Genomic DNA, 24,071 nt, shown 5'->3' on the forward strand with positions numbered 1-24,071 from the left:
TCCCTATCTGCGCGCACCATTTGGCTTGTAAGCCATTTCCTGGTCAGTACCCAAATGAGTGGGATGAGTAGTGCTGCCAACCCCTGAATTTTCTACCTCATAATATACACACAAAGATGCCGCATGCTAATGAGCTGATTCTAGTACGGCGTGATGTCATTGAGTCCAGCGTATATTTTATTCAGAGCTATAGCCACTCCTCTGCCCACCTGCTGCTGATTCATATGGAAAATAACTGTCACTCAGCAGCAGGTGGGCGGGGAGAGTCAGGAGCTCATGAATATTCAGGACTCATCATTATCAGCTGGAGCTTTTCAATACAAGATGTTGGTAGGTTGACTGGGTCAATTAAAGAAAGTGACCCAGCATTTTGCTAAGAGAATCAGTCACTTATTTATGTTGCCCTTAGTTAGGACACCATAAAACTGGTGACAGGTTCCCTTTAAGGGCCCTTTACACAAGCTGAGAATCCGCCATAATCGTTATTGAGGATTCATAGGAATGCACCTTAGCGATTATCTGGTGGTGTAAAGGTGCCGCCGATTACCCAATGAACGAGTGAATCAGGTAATAGATCATTTGCATGGACACAAAAATCAGATTGGAAACCCTAATATGAGGTTCCAGACTGTCCTTTTACCTGGATGGCACAATAACGTGAGCGATCAATAGGAGGGGCCCATTTTATTCTTATGAGGCCCACTCTTCAGCCTCTGGCCTTGAATGTCTTACTATTATGTGAGGTTGGTTTACACAGTGCGCTTAGAATAGTTTTAACTAAAATATAAATCTCTAAAATAGAAGGACTGACTAGCCACTATAAACTGTTTTTGATGTGGGCACAGGCAAAGTCACCTCATCATGGCATTTTGTGCTAAGTGCTGGTGCTGATTTTAAACAAGATAGTGTCTTAATACATTTTTTGGCCACACAAATTGATATAAAATTGTGATAAAGTAGTACATTATTAAACAATTTGAAGGTGATAAATCAACAATTAAACAAACATACTGGGGGGAGATTCATCAAACTGGTGTAAAGTAGAACTGATTTGGTTGCCCATAGCAACCAATCAGATTCCGCCTTTCATTTTTCAGAGCTTCTTTGGAAAATGAAAGGTGGAAGCTGATTGGTTGCTATGGGCAACTAAGCCAGTTCTACTTTACACAAGTTTGATAAATCTACCCCACTGAGTGCATGAGTGCAATCAAAAATGTTTTACTTGATTAGGAAATGTAACTCCCTCTTATAACTACCATACATATATGTATATATATATATATATATATATATATATAGATAGATATAAAACCCTTGAAAAGATAATGCACAGCCTACACATTCATTTCACAAAGACTACCAAGGTGACAGCAGGATCTCACAAAGAGGCCACTCTTTCTTAATTTGCTGTCTCATGAAGAAAGACACATAAAGCCACCAAAGGTGGATTAGACGCCCAGATCGGGCAGACAATCTGTCCATGTAAAGATGCAGCCAATCACCTAATCAACGAGAGAAACGCTTGTTTATCGGGTGAAACAGTGATCCGCTGTTGCTGCTGCCCTTGTCCTCATAGTGTGGAGGTGATCGCTGCATGTAAATACAGCTCTTCACCTCCACTTAAGGAGCAGTTGTCTATCATCAATCCATCTAAATGCTCATCGGCCAATGTAAATGCATCTTTAACCCCTTAAGGACCCACACCATACATGCACGGCGCTGGTGAACGTGACTTAAGGACCAGCACCATACACGTACGGCGGGCTGATCGGGCAGGTGCAGGAGCCGCGCCAGCCCGATCATCGGCACGGACCGGCAGTCACTGACAGCCGAGCCAGTGCTGCATATGCCAGCATCGGTGAAAATACCGATACTGGCGTGTTAACCCCTTGTATGCAGCGGTCAAAGCTGACCGCGGCATGCAGAGGGTTCGCGGAGAGTACGGGTGCCCTACGCTTCCCCATCGGGTCCCCGCGCTGCAGTGGCAGGGACCCGATGACAGAGAAGGCAAGCCCGATGCCTCCCATAGGCATCGGAGCTTGCCTTCTACGGAAGCCTGTGAGATCCAGCCCTTAGGCTGGGTCTCACAGGCAGGCTGTTAGCATAAAAACTAACAGCCAATGCATTACAATACAGGTTGTATTGTAATGCATTGCAGAGGGGCTTAGACCCCAGAAGTTGAAGTCTCAGAGTGGGACAAAAATAAAAAGTTTAATAAAAGTGTTTTTCATAATAAAAAAAAAGTTTTAAGTAAAAATAATAAAATTTCCCAAAACTAAACACATAAAATTGTAAAAAAAAAAAGAGAAAAAAAAAGATAACCAGACATATTGGGTATTTCCGCATCCGTAGCGACCGGCTCTACAACAATATTACATGATCCACCCCCTCACCTGAATGCCGTAGAAAAAATTCAATTAAAACTGTGCTAAAACAATCATTTTTTTTGTCACCTTACATCACAAAAAGTGCAACACCAAGCGATCAAAAAGGCGTATGCCTCCAAAAATAATACCCATTAAACCGTCATCTCATCCCGCAAAAAATGAGACCCTACATAAAATCAGGCAAAAAATAAGAAAAATATGGAGAATATGGAGACACTAAAACATTATTTTTTTGTTTAAAAAATATATCAGAATATGGAGACACTAAAACATGATTTTTCTGTTTAAAAAATGCTGTTATTGTGTAAAACTTTAATAAATAAAAAAAGTTGACATATTAGGTATCGCCGCATCCGTAACAACCTGCTGTATAAAAGAATCACATGAACTAACCCCTCAGGTTAGAACCATTAAAAAAAAAATGTGTCAAAAAAGCCATTTTTTGTCACCTTACATCACAAAAAGTGTAATACCAAGCGATCAAAAAGCCATATGCACCCTAAAATAGTACCAATTAAAATAAAAACAAACAATGGCTTTAAGAATATGGAGACACTAAAATAATCTTTTCTTTCAATTTTTTTAATGTAAAACTGTCATATTTGATATTGTTGCATCTGTAACAACCTGCTCCTTAAAAATAGCACATGATCTAACCTGTCAGATGAACATTGTAAAAAAATAAAAACAGTGCCAAAACAGCTATTTTTCGTTACCTTGCCTCACAAAAAGTGTAATATAGAGCAACCAAAAATCATATGTACCCTAAAATAGTACCAACAAAACTGACACCTTATCCTGTAGTTTCCAAAATGGTGTCACTTTTTTTGAGTTTCTACTCTAGGGGTGCATCAGGGGATCTCCAAATGTGACATGGCAACTTAAAATTATCCCAGTGAAATCTGCCTTCCAAAAACCATATGGCATTCCTTTCCTTCTGCGCCCTGCCATTGTTTGGCTGTTAACCCTTGCTTTTTTACTGGAAAAAATAGATTCAAATGAAAATCTGCCCAATTTTTTTTCCTTTAATTCTTGTGGAACACCTAAAGGGTTATCAAAGTTTGTAAAATCAGTTTTGAATATCTTGAGGGGTGTAGTTTCTAAAACTGGACCATTTATGGGTGGTTTCTATTATGTAAGCCCCACAAAGTGACTTCAGACCTGAACTGGTCCTCAAAAATTGGGTTTTGGAAATTTTCTTTAAAGTTTTGAAGATTTGCTTCTAAACTTCTAAGCCTTCTAACGTCCCAAAAAAAGAAAATGTCAAACATCAAGTAGACATATGGGAAGTGTAAAGTAATAACTATTTTGGGAGGTATCACTATCTGTTTTAAAAGCAAAGAAATTGAAATTTGAAAAATTGCTAATTTTTCAATTTTTTTTGTAAATTTGGTATTTTTCTTTTAAATAAAAATGAAATATTTTGACTCAAATTTACCACTGTCATGAAGTACAATATGTGACCAGAAAAGTAAAAGCGACTTAAAGTTATCACCACATAAAGTGACAAATGTCAGATTTACAAAAAATGGCCTGGTCCTTAAGGTGAAAAATGGTAGGGTCCTGAAGGGGTTAATGATATAGTGTCTGTGGAACATCTGTGTCCTTGTCCTCATTAGCATATTGCTGCCAGCTTTACTCCAACCTGGATCTTTTATTGTACAACACTCCAGTAATTAGCATGCCCCCTGATGGAGGAGCACATGGCCAGACCCATCCATCAGCAGTCTCCTTTGAATAAGGGCTCATGCACACGAAAGTATTTTCTTTCTTTGTCCGTTCCGTTTTTTTGTGGGCCATATGCAGAACCATTCATTTCAATGGGTCCTGCAAAAAAAAACGGAAGTTAATCCATGTGCATTCCATTTTCATATGTCTGTATGTCCGTTGAGCAAAAAAATAAAACATGTCCTATTATTGTCCACATTACAGACAAGGATAGGATTGTTCTTTTAGGGGCCAGCTGTTCCGTTTCGCAAAATACGGAATGCACACGGACGTCATCCTTATTTTTTGTGGATACGTTTTTTATGGACTGCAAAATACATTCACTGTGGATGCATTGTGCATGCTCAACACGTGCCTCTCCATTAGCATCTATACTAAAGATCAGAATGACGTACAATCACAGATGTAGGAGAAGTTGGAGTAAACAACCGGGTGGCAGTATCCTAATAAGGACATTGGCACAAATATTCTACAAATACTATATGAATAAGTGGCTTTAGCACATTTGGAAATAAAGAAAGAAGGGCCAACCTCTTAAATTTCAACTGAGTTCTGTAATGCTTAATTTCGCCTCTAGTGGCGCTGCGTATACGTGATTACAGCTTATCTCATGTGGTGCCAGCAGCAGGACACACTGTGATCAGCTTACTGTTGAAAAACCCTGTTAAGAAAAAGGCAAAAGTTGACCACTTTTAATAGCCACTGTCTTCCACTAGAATTTTTTAACAATTACAGATGATATTTGCACAAAATAGTGAAAACCTATTCTAATTGGAGATGAGTGAATTTCTCAAATATTCGATTCGGCCGGTTCGCCGAATTGTCCCCAAAAAACAGTTTCGATTCAAATTTATTCGTGGCGAATAACGTTATAAAAACAGCTATTTCCTGGCGTCAGAGCCGGTATAGTGGTGTAGAAACACGCATAGGGAGTCTGCTGTTGTAGTGAAACAATACTGTGAGTCAGAATGACATGTAGATGACAGGCGTCGCTCTTAGAATCACTGCACACTTCACTTATTTGGACAGTTACGGGGCCAAAACTTACCAAATAACTCAAGTGTGAACTCAGCCTTACAGGTCAATGTTAGCGCCAGGTACAAAGAACCATGCAGAGGCCCAAGATCCTACTATAGCATGAAAGAGCACACTCCTTTTACACAAATTCACTGATTCCACATAGATTTCTACAGAACCTGTTCTTTTAAACGCTTATACAAGTAAGGCTAGAGTGGAGTGGGTGTCAGCAGTAAGTTTGTGTTGACGTCACTGATTATTTTGCCCTTCCTCTGATCTGTCAGAACAATAACCCCCCAAAAAACGGATCCTGTCTGTGGAGCATCTGCCTTCACTCGGTCAGCATTTGGTCAGTAATCCATCAGTATTGCTAAAGTAAAAAAAAACAGGAGTGGATCAAAAAAAAAAGATGACACGTGAATGGATTATTTGCATGTCTTCTGTGTTTTGTACCCACTCCTGCTTTTGGCTACCAAATCATAAGCAAATTCTGATGCAAAATAGGGACCATGTCAGGCAGGCCTTACAGCTATTATATAGGCAGGATCCGTTGTGCGTCTCATCTTTCCTTCCTTCTGACAGATCAGAAGAAGGGTCAAATAAATGATAATGTCAGCCAGGGGGAAAGGCAAAATAGAGGCCCATTCATGAAGTGGGGAGGGTGGGAACAGCATGAGAAGTCCACAGAGTGGCCCTATGACATAGTAGTGAGGTGGAAGCAGCATGAGGAGACCACAGAGTGGCCTAATGACAGAGTCTGGAGGTGGCAGCAGCATCATGAGGAGGCCACAGAGTGGCACAATAACAGTGAGGAGGTTGCAGGAGCATTATTAGGCCACAGAGTGGCACAATGACAGTGTGGAGGTGGTGGCAGCATCAGGAGGCCACGGAGTGGCACAATGACAGAGTGCGGAGGTGGCAGCAGCATCAGGAGGAGGACACAGGGTGGCACAATGACAGTGTGGAGGTGGCAACAGCAGCAGGAGGCCACAGAGTGGCACAATGACAGTGTGGAGGTGGCAGCATCAGCACCAGGAGGCCACAGAGTGGCACAGTGACAGAGTGTGGAGGTGGCGGCAGCAGCAGCATCAGGAGGAAACCACAGGGTGGCACAATGACAGTGTGGAGGTGGCAGCAGCATCAGGAGGCCACAGAGTGGCACAATGACACAGTGTGGAGGTGGTAGCAGCAGCAGCATCAGGAGGAGGCCACAGGGTGGCACAATGACAGTGTGGAGGTGGCAGCATTAGGTGACCTGAGTGGTGAGGTGGCAGCAGCATCAGGAAACCACAGAGTGACCCGTTGACAGAGTGGGGAGGTGGGTGGCAATACCAGTACCAACTGAAGATGGTGAGTGAAAGAAGGAGCACTTGGCATCAGGCGGGTGGCAGCATCAGAATAGTAGCTGAGGCAGGTAGCCAGAAGAAACCGGTCTCTTTTGTCTAAGTGTTGGTGTAGAACCATGGATGATCTAGTCTGATGCATCAGGCATTGGTGGGTGGAAATCCGGGCTGATCCACGCCTGATTAATCTTGACAAAGGTCAGTCTCTCCACATTTTGGGTGGACAGGAGAGTTCTTCTTGGGGTAACTATGGCCCCGCCGCACTAAACACCCACTCTGATGCCACACTGCTGGCCGGGCAAGACAGCTTTTCCAGGGCAAACTCTTCCAGTTGCGGCCACAAATCCAGTTTGGCTGCCCAGTAGTCCAGCTTATCTTCAATGTGGGGTGGCAGGGTGCTGTCCAAGTATGCCACCACCTGCTAGTTCAGGTTCTGCTCCAGGTCTAGATGCTGCTGGTGAGTAGTTTCTTCACTAGGCGGGTGTAGAAAGCTGCTCATCAGCAATACGAGACTCAAGTTGCTGCTGATGGAGCTGGAACTGCTCCTACCCTCCCACCCTGCCACAGCAGCCATGGCAGAAGAACATGAGCACAGAGGGCCCCACCCCCGGTCAAACCTGCGAGAGGATGGACAATGGCGCAGATAGGCAGTGGCCAACTGACTACATAGGATATCTCTATAGTTTAGTTTGTCCTGCCTCTCAGAGGGTGTAAAAAAGGCCCCCATGTTGAAGCGGTAGTGAGGGTCCAACAAGGTGGAGAGCCAGAAGTCATCCCTCTGCCGAATGGTGACAATTCGGCTGTCACTACACAAGCAAGTGAGCATGCATCGGACTACCTGCCTCCATCTCCACTGCATATTGCCACGGTGTGTCTGGGTCTTCTGCCTCGTCATCCTCATCGCCCTGTAGCTCCTCTGGCTGCTCCTCCTCTCCTGTCACCTGTGTAGAAAAACCCCCACAGGGCTCATGTGCCGTGAGATCTGGCACCACGTCTCCAGTCCCCTGACCAGCCAGATCTACCAGCATCTGTTCCAGGATATGAAGCAGTGGAATGACGTTGTTTATCCCGTAGTCCTGGCGGGATAATAACGTGGTCTCCTTAAAGAGCCTGTGCAAACGGCAGGTGTCACGCATGAGCTGCCACTGGCTGACATCGAAGTTACACAGAGGAGCACTCCTGTCCGCTTGGATCATCAATAAATCATTTATTGCCTTTCTCTGTTCGTATAGTTGGTCCAACTGGAGGGTGGAATTCAAATGGGTGGATACGTTGCATATTATGGCCTATGTTGGGGGATGCTGTTCTGTCGCTGTAGCTCAAGGAGGGTGTGCTTTGCTGTGTACAAGTGGCTGAAGTGCATGCAAAGTTTCCTGGCTATTTTTAGGATGTCTTGTAGATGGGTGGAAGACTTCAGGAACCGCTTGACAACCAGATTGAACATGTGTGCTATGCAGGGCGCATGGCTCAGCCCTCTTTGACGCAGCGCCGACACCATGTTCTTCCCGTTGTCAGTTACCATGGTTCTGATTTTGAGTTGTTGTGTAGAAACCAGGATTTGATTTCTTGATGAAGGACATGGAACAGTTCCTCCCCTGGATGACTCAGTTCGCCCAGGCAAACGAGGTGTACAACAGCGTCACAACGCCATGCTCTGCACATGTGGTATGCTGGAGGAGCACTGTGAATTGTCCCTGCAGTAGAGGCTAAGGACACAGTGAAGGATGAGGAGGCAGAGGCGGACATTGTTGCAGGACCAATGGCGTGAAAACGTAGAGGAGGAAGCGGCGTCACCTGCCCAAGTTGCTGGTGTGGCTGGGCAGGAACCACATTTACCCAGTGGGCCATAGTTACAGCTACCGACCAATTTTCCCAAAAAAGGCTGTATCACAAACAAATTTCACCACTGAATGACAATGTAAATTCACCGCAGAATTATTATTACTTATTATTGCTTTTAATACAGCGCAACAATGTCTGTATGACAATGTAAATTCACAGCAGAACGGCTAACAACATGTACTTATTTTTCCCATTAATACACCCCAACAATGGCTGTATAACAATGTAGGTTCACTGCAGACCGGCTAAGACGTATTCTTTTTCCTATTAATACACCCCCAAAAAATAAATATAACAATCACAATTCACCACAGAACAGTTAATAGGATGTACGTATCTATCCTATTAATACACCCCATAAATGGCTATAGTATAATGGAACTTCACCGCTGAATGGCAAATAATTTTTTTTTTGCCACTAATACACGCCAAAAAGGGCTGCAATTTTCTCACTTCAACACACAACGGCTAATAAGCCCTTTTTCTTTTCTCCCCACTAATACATGCCAAAAAGTGCTTTAGAACATATAACTGTGGCCTTGAAAGGCAAATAATACATTTTTTTACCACTAATACACGCCAAAAAGGGCTGTAATTTTCTCACTTCACCACACAACGGCAAATACCTTTTTTTGTGCCACTAATACATGCCAAAAATGGCTTTAGAACATATAACTGCACAGCTGAACGGCAAATATATATTTTTTTGCCACTAATACACCCCAAAAAGGGGTGCAATTTTCTCACTTCACCACAGAACGGCAAATACTTTTTTTTGTGCCACTAATACACGCAAAAAAGGGCTTTAGAACATATAACTGCACCGCTGAACAGCAAATAATATATATTTTTGTGCCACTAATACATGCCAAAAAGTTCTTTAGAACATATAATTGCACCGCTGATTGACAAACAATATATATTTTATTGCCACTAATACACGACAAAAAGGGCTGTAATTTTCTCACTTCACCACACAACAGCTAATAAGCCCTTTTTCCCACTAATACACGACAAACAATTTTAGAACATATAACTGCACCGCACAAGGGCAAATAAGACATAGAAATATTTCCTTGTAATGAACCCTGTTAATGGCTGTATCACACAGCACTTGCACCCCAAGAATGGTTTGCTGGAATTACAGAGCTGTATAATGGCAATTTGGATCCCCAGTCAGTGCAGCAAGGTGTAATAGGATTGTTCCTATGTCACCTCCTCGACTGAACCCTGTTCTACAAAAATGCTGTGGAATTATTCCTCCCTATGCTTTCCCTGAACTTCTATACAGCAAAATACAAGTTTTAAAGTCTTTTATACCACTGTCCCTAGCGCCTGCTGACATCTCTCCCTGCACTAAGTACACTGGAAAATGGCTGAATCCAAGATGGCTAAGGCTATTTATAGGGCTGTGACATCACAGAGCTGTGGCTGCTGATTGGCTGCATGCATGGCATTGTGGGTGATCCCTCGTTCCCAGAGTTCCTTGCTCCATGTCCTCCATGCAGCTATTTTAGGAAAAAATATGATTTGTTACCACTAAGCGTGAAGAAATTCGGATTCGGTGTGAATCAAATTTTTCATGAAACTCGGATCAAATTCCACTTCGTCAACTTTGATTTGCTCATCTCTAATTGTTATGCAAGCGGCTATGAACCTGTAGTGTCCCACTACGTAAAGGTGGGCACTACTAAGGGTTAATTGGGTCATGTTGTCCCCCACCTACTGTGGGAGATTGCTATTATGTTTTATATTGTATGACTGCATAATTCCATGTTAATTCCTGTGTACCAGGCCTGCTAGGGGTGTAGTTTCTCCTCCTAAGCTGTAGAGGGAGCTAGGGAACCCCCTAGTATATATATAGTTAGGCCCAGACAGGAAAGAGGTTCCTAGCCTGCATCCAGGAGAAGAAGCTTCCTCCTGAAGTTATCCTGCATCTTGCAAAGTACAGAGCAGTGCTAATTTTATCCAGCCAAGTAGAAAGCTGAAGGGCAGAAGTTTATTGACAGCAAGAGGATTTATACCAGAGGAAGGTTTCCCTACCCAAGGATAAAGCCAGCTATTAGGCATACGGGCCTTGGAGAAAGCCAGACAGGATTCTGCAGAAAGTACAGCCTGATCTGTGAGTTTATTCCCTCTGAGTTACCTTGCTAGGATTCTACCTGCCATTTATGTGAAGCCTGCCTGTTACCAATATCTTTCATATGGAACTGTTTGAAGTCTGTACATAGTTGAACTGTTCAGTAAAGAGGAATTCTAGTTGACTACAATTGTGTGTACCTCCATTATTCCTCCTAACAATCGGTGTGCCACCGTTACCGGCACTGGCGTCACGAACTGCAAGGGATCTTGCCGCAGGCACGCTAAACCTACAACACCCAGGGCACCTCACCAATCACTCAGCCTGGTCCCCATAGAGAGTGCCCCAGAGGATCTACATGCCAGCCTCTTCATCACTGCTGTACGCCTGCCCGGGGTATACAACAAACTGGGAGTACTAAGAGCAACCCTCGGTCTGTTAACTGACCCCCGTGACCTCACATTTGCTCACCCTGAAGGACTGGAGTACTGCAGACCCACTGACTGGCTATACTCTGAAGGGGCGTGACTAAGCAACTACCTGGTCTTCACTATAGGCTCTGATGGTGAGGATAGGTTTGGGCAGTTAAGGTAGTTGCCAGGTGCCCCTCCAGAGCAGTCCCCGAGTCAGTGGCAGCTGACCAGGGGTCAGAGATATCAGTGCAAGCACCAAGGGGAAGTACGTGGTCAGGAAGCGATCAAGCAAGGTCTGTGAACGAAGTCTGAGGTCAGAGGCAGGCGGCAAACAGGCAAAATCCAAAAATTCCAAAAGCAGGATCTGGTACACAGCAAAGCAGAACTTGAAAACCACCTTCACACTTGGAACTAGAAAAGCTAGTGACCATGAATTGCTCAGGCATCTTCCTGTGGTAGGAGGCACCTTTAAATACTTCCTGCAATAGGCTGGTGAGACAGAGGGCGTGTATGTGCTGCCTCACAAGCTAGGAGAGACACACCTATACAAGCCCTAACAAACAGTACAGGTCTCCAGCAGGAAGTAAATTCTGGCATGGAGCACAGATGCAACAGTTAGGCTACCTGCTGCCCGCGCTTTTCAGCACGGCGCATGGCAACAGGAGGGAAAGAGGGAGTCCAGCGGCATACCCGCGGGTAGGGGCAGCAGCGCCCACACGGACCACTTGGCTAACACTAAAATATTTACATTTCAAAGTCTAAGTTGTCCCTGCACCACTGTTGATCAAGGTCCCTGCTACTTCTTGTTATCTTCACTAGAGGATATGCAGTGCATCATGCCACATGAGCACAGCAGCCATTGTGGATGAAACTATGGCGGTCTTAATAACCCTGTGCTCTGGCGGTGTATCAGGCGAAGTTATGAAGAGGCGCCGACAAGTTTCCCTTCTGGTTTAAATTCAGATAACTTTCTATACGTAAAACAGGCCTGCCAGACCGTCCCCTTCCCTACCCACCCACCCACGCCCCTTTTATAGACCTGGCGTGAGCAGGGGAAAAGTTGCAGACTGTGGCGCAAATAACCTTTGCTCCACACTCTGCACCAGAAGTACGCCTAAAAGAGGGGAATTTCTGTTAGTAAATGACCCCCTGTATCTACTATGCAGAAGTTTGTCCTTCAAAGTGTGAGTAGGAGTATTAAGCAGGTGCATACTTCATTGGGTTTGGAAAATCCCAGCACTGAAAGTAGAATACACTTTCTAGACTGGCACCTGTTGTCACAGATGAGACATGGTAATAGTATCTATGGACCATACTATCAGTTTATTACACAGGGAAGAAACAATAGACCGTGTTAGTGTGGCCAGTCATATGCATTATTTTATATTCGCATCATAAACCCTGTAATATGTGAATGGCATCTCAATTACCTACATAAATACTGATTTCACTTGATTCAGCTAACTTTTTGGGGGGAAATTTATAATATTTGGCCTTTTGTCTTTAGCTCTGACATGGTAATTAAATCCACAGAGAATTCCATACCTATATTTCATGAATAGGGATGAGCAAACTTGTTTGGGTTATCTAAGATTGCCATTATGTATTCCGCTACCACGGACCATAAATTATGGAACCAGTTATGCAGCAGTTTGTTACCTGGATTTTTCAAGCAACAAGTACTTCCCTGTTGCTTCATGTTCACCTTTTCACTAGCATTCTTTAAGCTGTCTGAATTTGGGGAAGGTTATTGCCTAGCTTCATCTGATGAATTGTTCATTGTTTAGCCTTTATATATCCAGGCCTTCTTTAATTCTGGTTGATGAGGTTAGCATATACTATGCACATTTCTTTCCAGATTCTTAGCCTCTTCAACTAGTCTAGTGAGTTATCTGTGCATTCTGGGATCTGTAGTCCTATAATCATTCACTGATGTGTATTTGGTAGGTTGTATTCAGAGCAGTTCAGTATAGCTTCATTTCTGTCATTCATCCTCTAACAACCTGTATATCATACCATTTCCCACCCACTCCATTGCTGAATTCCCATCTCCTCCATCTGTGATTATCATCATTTGGTTCTTGTCATGTAATAGTGAGTTATCTTAGTACTCTGTTATTCGCCAGTCTTGATGCTTGTGTCACATACAGTATATTTCTTACAGCCGCCCAGTTGTTGTACAGTTCAGCCTTACTTTAAGTCCTGGGGGTATCCGAGCACCAAGAGATACTGTTCGTACTTGGGAAGGGCGACTGCTGTAGGGGAACTCCAGTTCTGCCTCTTGTGAACAACTGGTATGGATACACCGGACAATCAAATATAAGCTTATATCCAATAACCACAAATCTGTTGTCACTGTCATTACCAAAATATATTTTAAAATAATTGTGTAAAAGTTCAGCTTTATCTCTGCATGAGCCTTTTAAAAACTACTGTATATAGACGGCCACATTTTTTAAGTCTCAGTTCCTGCAATTATTATAGACAACATAACAATTTGTTTACTGCTCATATATCTGATTAGTGAATCTTATTTTTTGCCTATCAGGACTGGGAATATTAACTATGATAGTGTCAGGAACTTACATAGCCGCTGTCTTCCTCTCCGCCCAGCAGCTTGTCCTGGGGAGATCAGGAGTGGCCGGCCATTCCTGGAGGATTCCCACGCCTTCCAGCCAAGCCCTCGCTTATCAGTACATTAGAGAAAGGGGACACTGAGCCAATCGGGGCTCTGTCGCGGCATCCAATCAGAAGGCTGGTGGTGGATTTAAACCAGGCAATGATTCTGACTGATTCCCTGTGATTGTGTATGCGGCCTGACTCATGTGCTACTTACAAGTCCTGCATTAGGACTCCTGGTGTAATGATGTTTTCTTGATTAACCCTTTTTCTGCTTTTTAGGACTTTCCTGGTGTACTGACTTTTGGTGTGCTCTAGATTAACTCCTTGTCTATGATATTGTCTGTTTCTGTCTCTCTTGGTTTGTGTCCTGATTGCTAACTACTCCTTGTACCTCCTGGTCATTCTGGTAGGTCTGATACTAATGAGCTTATACCAGCTTTCTGGTACCTTACTGTGCAGATCTGAGTGCCTAGCAGCCAAGTCTATCTGGCCTCATGGTGTGGTGACATCAGAAAATGACCTATTGTTTAAATCACATTTTTTTAAAGAATGATGTTATTTTAAATTTTCCATGTCAATATCTATATTTAAACAAAAAACTAAAAATCATGCAGTTTTTGCACTGGCCATTAAGCCTTATAATATGCACCACTTCTTGGTCTGTTCAGAGCATTTTACTGCAGTTAACTGCTTATCTGTCATTCTAATCCTGCCTGTAATGATATTATCTCTGTGCATAGATAAGACAGGATCCACCATTCACAGTAGGTAATCGTAAAAGCTTATCTATTCTTTCCTTGTACAATGACCCCTGCACATGGGAAAGAGCATGCCTAGAAAACTCCCATATAAGTCAATAGGATCCCCTCCTAACCAATGTGTCTATGGCCTATGTGGCTGCCATAAAGTACATTTCTTAATGCTTTCTAATTGCTGTTAAACACAGGAGACAAGATGGCAGCCCCCATAATCATTTTTAGGAGATAGAATAATCAGAAAATAAAAACAGATTAGAAAAAAAGGATATGTGTCCCTATCTGGTTTTAACTGGCAGATACCATTTTTGGTGACACTGGTATCAGTTTTGAGTTTGCTGGCTGTGGTTTTGGACAGTGACCATAGTACTTCCTTACAAATAGACTATGTAGTCAGCAATTGGAACATTTTGAAATAGATCAATAAGCAGCATGGATCTTACCATGGGTTGGTATTTTTTCACAAATGTCTGCTGTTCTAAATAGGATGTTGGCCTCATGTCTCATTAAAGTGACTTAATATTGTGGGCGACTGAAATGTAAGTTGTGGTTGCAATGACATATATAATTCTCTATAAAACATGCAATTTTTTATTAATGTGAATTTAAGCTGCAGTACCATTCACTGTTACAGATCAATGTGCAACAGAAAAAGTATTAAGGTTGATGCACGCAGCACGTTACGTGACCACTTAGGCCCCTTGCAGACAAGCGTTCCTCCCGCAACGAGTCCGCATTGTAGAACCCGGCCTGACCTCCCAGCACTGACGGGATTCGCATAGCATTATATTGATTTATGATGCTATGTAACCCTTACAGTTCTAGAATGTATTGGATAACACTGGCAGCATTATGTCAGTGTTATCCAGTACATTCCAGAACTGCAAGGGTTACATAGCATCATAAATCAATATAATGCTATATAACCCCGGCAGTGCTGGAGGTCACGATGGAAGCTGCGATGCAGACTCGCTGCGGGAGGAACGCTCGTCTGCAAGGGGCCTTGGGCTATTGATTGACTGCAGCATCATCTGCAGCTTATAAATAAAGATAGATTGGGAGGCTGTCGATTAAGAAGGTGTTTTTTTGTGTTTTTGTAACATTTGATGCTCTTTTTTTCAAGAACCTGACAACCTTTCAAGGATTCTAGCTCACAATATTTTCCTGAATCACTCACCCTTTTCTGTGCACTTCCATGAGTACGTATTAGTGATCATACAGTATGTGTCAAAATGCTGACCCCACAAGCTGTCATAACTTAATGACTGCCAGATAGCACACAAAGTCTGCAGAGTCAACATTAGTGGGCTCTCCGGGGACAAAGAAAAACATTTCCTATTAGACATCAGACAGCATCTTAATATCTTAAACAATGGGGTTTTAAGTACAGATGTTAAGAATTTGTCCATAAGAATAAGTCATGTAAATGTAAACTTTAAGATTCCATAACATCCAGCTCAGTATCAAAATCCATTCCTTATTGAATTAAGCAGGAATCATCTTTCTTTCTGAAACAAGTATTCTGTGATGGTGGTTGAAGGCTAATGCATCTGAGATGGAAACCACACGCATTGGGAAATGGAAAAACAATATTATTAACAAATGTCACAATAATTTACAGTATTACATACCGAATCTTGAAAAGAACTGGTGTAGAACTGATAAAACTTTCCTAGTGCTGTCATCACAATGGGAAGAATATCCTGTTGCCACATGTAAAAGCTAATCCTTGTCTATGCATACCCATAATACATGCTTGGATTTTTTGCATCTTCACCATGATAGCTTTTAGGGTATATGCACATGGAGCGTATTACATCCAGATTTGGTATAAATTGACTAACACTGTGGATTTTGAAATCTGTAGCCTGTCAATTGTTTGTGTGCATTTTCGGGGCAGATGTCACCCTTTGCAATGCAAAGGGTTTGATCTATGGCAAACCGTGTCAAAATTTGCAACAAAATCTGAAAGTCATAAATATGGTTTTTGGTGCATATTTGGTGCAGAAATGTAGCGAAAAAAGCGCACAAAAATCTGAGCTGACAATCCACATGAACTATGCTGCTGTGTGCACATACCATTAGGGTGTCTGTACACTGTCAGCTTTTCATCACATTTTCAGATGCAGTTTTGAAGCTAAACCCAGATATGGAGTAAACTGAAAAAAAGAGGATAAGTAGTATCTGTCCTTATGATCCACTCTTAATTTTGACTTCCAAAACTGCATCAGGAAACCTGATCATGTGGCTGTACCCTAGAATACTAGACTTAGGGCTCATTCACATGGCCGTAGGTGGGCTGTTCCATGCATTGGGGACCGCAATTTGCGGTCCCCAATGCACGGGCAACCTCCATGCGGCCGCCGGGATTAATCCAGATCCATTCAACTTGAATGGGTCTGTATTCATCCGTTCCGCAAAGTTCTATCTTTTTGCGGAATGGAAGTACGGAACAGTATCCCACGGAAGCACTACGTAGTGCTTCTGTAGTGTTCTGTTCCGTGATTCCGTTACGCATCTCCGGATTTGCGGACCCATTGAAGTGAATGGGTCCGCATCCGTGATGCAGAGTGCACACGGAACAGTGCCAGTGTATTGCACATCCGCAAATGCGGGCCTCATTACGGCAACGGAGGGGCAACAGTCGTGTTAACGAGCCCTAAGGCCTCTTTCACACGGGCGAGATTTCCGCGCGGGTGCAATGTGTGAGATGCACGCATTGCACCCGCGCTGAATCCGGACCCATTCATTTCTATGGGGCTGTGCACATGAGAGGTGATTTTCACCCATCACTTGTGCGTTGAGTGCAAATCGCAAAATGCTCTATTTTGTGCATTTTTCACGAAACGCAGGCCCTATAGAAGTGAATGAGGCTGCGTGAAAATCGCAAGCATCCGCAAGCAAGTGTGCATGCGGTGCGATTTTCATGCATGGTGGCTAGGAGATGATCGGGATGGGGACCCGATTATTATTATTTTCCCTTATAACATTTTAATGCGTTTTGCACGCGCGTGAGAAAAATCGGCATGTTTGGTACCCAAACCCAAACTTCTTCACAGAAGTTTGGGTTTGGGTTAGGTGTTGTGTAGATTTTATTATTTTCCCTTATAACATGGTTATAAGGGCAAATAATAGTATTGTTAATACAGAATGCTTAGTAAAATAGGGCTAAACATTTTTAAATTTAACTCACCTTCATCCACTTGTTCGCGCAGCCCGGCTTCTCTTCTTTCTTCAGGACCTGGGTAAAGGACCTTTGATGACATCACTACGCTCATCACATGGTCCATCACATGATCCATCACCATGGTGACGGACCATGTGATGAGCGCAATGACGTCACCACAGGTCCTTTTCCTCCTGCACAGCAAAGAAGAAGACAGAAGAGAAGCCGGGCTGCACAAACAAGTGGATTAAGGTGAGTTAAATTATTATTTATTTATTTTTTAACCCCTCCAGCACTATTGTACTATGCATTCTGTATTAAGAATGCTATTATTTTCCCTTATAACCATGTTATAAGGGAAAATAATAAAATCTACACAACACCTAACCCAAACTTCTGTGAAGAAGTTCGGGTACCAAACATGCCGATTTTTCTCACGCGTGTGCAAAACACATGTTTTCCTGATGCAAACGCATGCGGACCCATTCATGAAAGAGCGGAAAAATCGCGCATTTTCCCGCGACGCACCCGCATCTTATCCGGCCCAAATTCATGACCCCGTGTGAAAGAGGCCTTAGTCTCACTCCAGCTTATTTTTCAACTGCAATCTTGCAGTCACAAACATGTTCTACTGTTTAGATAAAGCTGTCAATTTAAGAGTCAAAACTGTCCAAAAGGAGTAACTACCAGTTATCAGTTATACAACCTTACATTCTCACTGTTGTGACAGTGAAAGATTGTTGTAAATATTGGCTTCGTTTAAATAAACCTGAATGACTATATAACCAAAAGTTTTACATCTTTTTAATATAATACAGCCCAGATTTGCTAATCCTGTAGATGGCATATACCCAGTCTTCCAACTGTCATGGCACTCACATGATGCAGTGTGGCAATTTTCTTGGCCGAGTTACCTCTATCGATGAGCTGGATAATGCTTTCTCTTTTCTCAGGAAATCTTCTTTATGGCGGCTTCAGTGACCTTTCACTTGGGAATCAGCCTAATAACACACTGAGCTATAAGGGAATATGAGAACAGGTTGTAATTTGTAGTATAGAAGAAGAGAAAGATTGCTCCACCACCAGGAGCAACACAGTGAGACTGCAGTCACATGACAAGAATCTGCATAAATAATCATATGCTAAATAGTTGCAAGTCCAATTTATGTCAGAGATAGCCAAGATCAGTGATGGTCAGTTCGCAGTGTGGCAGTGTTCGCCAGCGAACACATGCGGGCTGCCATGTTTAGTAAGGTAGATGCACCCGTCCGGCGATGCACAGGTAAGCCCTTACCTGTGCCGGGAGCCGGTCTGAAATCAAATGCAGTCACCGGGAGCAGGCAGTTCCGAGAATAGCCGCCGGGGGCCTTCATCGTGCTGTTCTCGGAACTGCCTGCTCCCAGTGACTGCATTTGATTTCAGACCGGCTCCCGGCACAGGTGAGGGCTTACCTGTGCATCGCCGGACGGGTGAGTCTACCTTACTAAAGATGGCAGCCCGCAGGTGTTCGCTGGCGAACACTGAGAACTGACCATCACTGGCCAAGATGACTGTCTATAAAATGATGGTAGTCTCACGTTTGAAGCTGTAGTGGATGGTGAGATATGGAGTCCTGAACGTCTAAAGTGCAAAACATTGTTACCCTTTTGATTGTCAGCGATCCACAAGATTCAGTCTGCACCGGCCCCCCCAAAAATAGAACATGTTCTATTTCTTAGCAGTGCAGAGCCACGGACCGAAATCCCATGAAAGCGCTCTGTAGTGCTTCCGTGGTCTTGTGCTCCATGCCTCCGCTCCACACCACTCTGTGTCTTGCAGATTGCGGACCCATTCAAGTGTGCATACAGCTGGTGCCCGTGTATTGTGGACCCGCTGTTTGCTCTCTCTCTTTATGCCTGGCTTTAGCTTCAAAGCTGCGTCTGAAGACCTCATCAAAACCTGACTACGTATGAGCAACCAAAGGGTTTGTTCACACGGGGGATTTTGGTGCTGCACTTTGAGTGCTGCGAATCTGCACATAGCTTAGCTCCATTGAATGCAAGCAGGCATCCGCCGTGGCTTCAAGCCGCACCATGCCAAAAAGGGAAATGTCCCTTTTTAGCGAGGGTTGCAGCTTTAAACTGTTAGCCCTCAAACTGTAGCGCCCATCCTATTGAAAACAATGGGAGGAAGACGCCACATAGCATTCCCCGGAATTTTGGCATGATGTGCAAATTCTGCTGTGTGAACAGGGCCTTAGACCTAAAGTACTTTTGCTTACAGCTAAGCAGTGGACACAATTGTGGACTATGCAATCCTTTCTGATAGTTTCCTACAATGTATTAATCAATAAACAACAGTCTAAAAATGTGCCAGATCTATTACAGTGGATGATAAATTATTGCATCTTTACATTGTCTACGTTTATACCACAAATTTGTTGGTTTACTTGGCATTCCATTTTGCATCTTAAGCCATGGCCCCTTTTCTGCTAACCACCTTGACGTCTATTTTTCCATTTATAGTAGGCATAATACCACTTTAATCTAGAATGATCCCCATTTCTCAACTCTATTGTTTGCACACTGGCAGGGGTCAAGTCCTGGGAAAAAAAAGTGTGGGAGCTCACCCAAGATGCAATGCAAACCCCGCCCCCCCCCGCATACAATCCCACACAGCAGCGCCCCCCCATACAATCCCACACAGCAGCGCCCCCCCCATAAAATCCCACACAGCAGCGCCCCCCCATACAATCCCACACAGCAGCGCCCCCCCGCATACAATCCCACACAGCAGCGCCCCCCCCCCCGCATACAATCCCACACAGCAGCGCCCCCCCGCATACAATCCCACACAGCAGCGGCCCCCCCGCATACAATCCCACACAGCAGGGCCCCCCCATACAATCCCACACAGCAGCGCCCCCCCCGCATACAATCCCACACAGCAGCGCCCCCCCCCCGCATACAATCCCACACAGCAGCGCCCCCCCCCGCATACAATCCCACACAGCAGCGCCCCCCCATACAATCCCACACAGCAGCGCCCCCCGCATACAATCCCACACAGCAGTGCCCCCCCGCATACAATCCCACACAGCAGCGCCCCCCCCATACAATCCCACACAACAGCGCCCCCCCCATACAATCCCACACAGCAGCGCCCCCCCCCGCATACAATCCCACACCATAGTCCCCCCCATCATACAATCCCACACCATAGTCCCCCCCCATCATACAATCCCACACCATAGTCCCCCCCATCATACAATCCCACACCATAGTCCCCCCACCCCATCATACAATCCCACACCATAGTCCCCCCCATCATACAATCCCACACCATAGTCCCCCCCCCATCATACAATCCCACACCATAGTCCCCCCCATCATACAATCCCACACCATAGTCCCCCCACCCCATCATACAATCCCACACCATAGTCCCCACCCATCATACAATCCCACACCATAGTCCCCCCCATCATACAATCCCACACCATTGTCCCCCCATCCCACATGGCACACTTCACAGAATTGTCAGCCCCCTCCACAGGCTTCACATGTCCCTCTCAGGCAGACACTCTCCCCTGTCAGTGCTAAAGACGCTGGTGCGCAGAGCAGCCATGCCCGACCTTCCTGCTGTAATAGAACTTCTGAAGCGCGCGCTGGCTGCCGACCCACGTGACCTAGAAATGTCACGTGATAGTGTGACGTCAGAAGGTCCGTTTGGTGTCTGGAGTTTAGACACTACCCTTCTGTTTGTATCGCTGTCCTGAGGACAGCGATATAAACAGAAACAGATCACCATGGAGATGAGCGATTCACTTCCACAATGGAAGCGCTCATCTCAATGCCTCCCCCGCCGCCGCACACTGCCTGCCCCGCCGCACACAGATGAAAGGGAACGGCGTTCCTGCCATGAAAAAAGTGCAGGAACGCAGTTCCCACGCGTTCCCCCTGGGCTCGACCCCTGCACACTGTGCCACCAACGAATTATTACAATAGAGGGAGGGAGGGGGAGCCGCACTGGCCACCAATGATATTCAAACTGGGGAGAGGGGGGGGGTCTGCCCCCTGCTGCCTGGCAGCCCTGATCTCTTACAGGGGGATATGATAGTACAATTACCCCTTCAGGTGCCGCACCTGAAGGGGTTAATTGTGCTGATCACGGCCCCCTGTAAGAGATCGGGTGCTGCCAGGCAGCAGGGGGCAGTCTTGTACACAGTTTGTAGTGTATTCTAACTAGAAGCGTCCCCATCACCATGGGAACGCCTCTGTGTTAGAATATACTGTCGGATATGAGTTTTCACGAAGTGAAAACTTAGATCTGAAAAAGCTTTTATGCAGACGGATCTTCGGATCCGTCTGTATGAAAGTAACCTACGGCCACGGATCACGGACACGGATGCCAATCTTGTTTGCATCCGTGTTCTTTCACGAACCCATTGACTTGAATAGGTCCGTGAACCGTTGTCCGTCAAAAAAATAGGACAGGTTATTTTTTGGACGGACAGGATACACGGATCACGGTCTCGGCTGCAAAACGGTGCATTTTACGATTTTTGAAAGTCAATGGGTCAGCGAAAAAAAACGGAAAACGGCACAACGGCCACGGATGCAACGGTCGTGTGCATGAGACCAAAGCCAGATGTGGATCCAGCAGGAAGGAGAAGTATAAGTACTTTCTTAACATTTCTGAATCATTTGGAATCCACTCCTAGCTTTGGCTGAAAAATCTGCAGGAAAATCGGCCTCAAAAGCTCCTCCAAAAAACTCTGCGTGAACCTACCCTAAAAGTTTTGAGCTAGTTGACTTTTTTACATAAGGCAGAAATAAACAGCGCAGAAACCTCTAGCAAACAACCAGAAGTATTATATTAAAACCCTTTGCAACACCAAATGTGGAACTTCAGTGCAGATACTGAGCTTTGTCAGGTTCTACCAATTGCCTGTGGCATGTTGCGAAACTTAAAGGGAACCTGTCACCTGGATTTTGGGTATAGAGCTGGGGACATGGGCAGGGGCGTACACAAAAATCATTGGGCCCCATAGCAAGAATCTGAATTGGGCCCCCTAACTCCGCCCATTACCCACCCCTGGCCGTGGCTCCTCCGCTGCCACACCCATTTGCTAATAAGTAAAGAAATACAATGTATAAATAACCTTTTAAAACTCTTATGGATAAATCATAATTTTTTTTTATAGAGGGAACCGCATTCCTCCGCCTTCACTCACAGGTGCCGCGATCAGCATTGATCGTGGCACCTGGGGGGTTAAATGATGGGGGCTGTGCACTGTCCAGAGACATTACATCACATGTGACTGATATCTGCCGCTCCTCTTATAACGCTCCAGTGCTGATATAACCTCCAGAGACATTACATCCTATGTGATTGATATCAGCCGCTCCTCTTATAACGCTCCAGTGCTGATATAACTTCCAGAGACATTACATCGTATGTGACTGATATCAGCCGCTTCTCTTATAATGCTCCAGCACTGATATAACCGCAAGAGACATTGCATCCTATGTGACTGATATCAGCCGCTTCTCTTATAACGCTCCAGCGCTGATATAACCGCCAGAGACATTGCATCCTATGTGACTGATATCAGCTGCTTCTCTTATAACGCTCCAGCGCTGATATAACCTCCAGAGACATTACATCATACATATGGGGGTGAGGGCTGGGAAAATTTGAAATGCCACTGATGGGGGGGGGAGTCACTGGGAGACATAACTTCTTGCTTTGCATGAAGTATAGGTGAGATAGTCAGTGGGCAGGTCTGTGAAGGGCTGGAACAGCAGGGGGACACAAGATGTTCTCTGGCAGCAGTTTCAATCAGGACTCTGACTTCCCTCCCACAGTAACTTACCCCATTGTTGCTGTGTAGGAGGACCGGTGAGGGACTGAACTTTATACTGGAGGCACAGTGACACCGGAGGTCAGAAGGTGCAGGGTCTCCATTATCTCCTGCTGCTGCCTCGGCTCCTCTGGCTCCGCCCCCTCCTCACACATGAAGGAATATCACACTGCAGAGAGGAGGAGGGGGGGGGAGCTGTCTGCTCATGTCAGATCGGTAAAGTTTACTTTGGAGAAAGGAACAATCCCTGCACGGTACTGTGCTGTCCCTTTCTCCAAAGTAAAACTAAATGCAGTCCAGCAGCAGAGAAGGAAGAATGGTGGTAGCTGGGAGCCGGCCCTTGCTTCCATGCACTCCGGGCCCCCCCCTCCCACGGGCCCCATAGCAGCTGCGTGGTCTGCCTATATTGGCAGTACGCCACTGGACATGGGCTGCTAGATGGCCGCTAGTACATCCGCAATACCCAGTCCCCATAGCTCTCTGTGTTTTTATTGTTTTTAATCTCAGTTTCATTTGCATATCAATCAAATCGTTTTTTTTACACAATAAAAGCACACAGAGCTATGGGGACTGGGTATTACGGACGTGCTAGCGGTGATCTAGCAGCCCATGTCCTCAGCTCTATACCCAAAATCCCGGTGACAGGTTCCCTTTAAATCTCCTTTGCAGGTGTAGAAAAGATAGTGAGGGACAAGAAACATATGCCATTCATACCTGCATTGATACATATACCAAACTGTGTCGTTCACAATGTGAAATTGTGTTCTGGACAAAAAGGAAGCATTAGCCTTGGTCATGAGAGGGTTAACCAAAGTTTTCTATAACATGTTGCTATCCTTTAAGAAGAGGTACTGGAATTAATGAAATTTTTTC

The 24,071-nt window shown here is 44.7% G+C and overlaps 1 long non-coding RNA gene across 1 annotated transcript in view; it reads right to left on the reverse strand.

Moving 5' to 3' along the window:
• The window catches only part of LOC122922297, an 87,231-nt gene extending 63,622 nt beyond the window's left edge, over window positions 1-23,609 (reverse strand). The window contains exons 1-2 of the long non-coding RNA XR_006387122.1: window positions 23,211-23,609; window positions 18,268-18,370 (exon numbers count right to left, since the gene is read on the reverse strand). This is a non-coding gene — a long non-coding RNA (uncharacterized LOC122922297). The remainder of the gene's footprint in view (window positions 1-18,267; window positions 18,371-23,210) is intronic.
• Between the last annotated feature and the right edge of the window lie 462 nt (window positions 23,610-24,071).

Source organism: Bufo gargarizans, chromosome 1 (genome assembly GCF_014858855.1).
Source record: "Bufo gargarizans isolate SCDJY-AF-19 chromosome 1, ASM1485885v1, whole genome shotgun sequence".
NCBI lineage: Eukaryota > Metazoa > Chordata > Amphibia > Anura > Bufonidae > Bufo > Bufo gargarizans.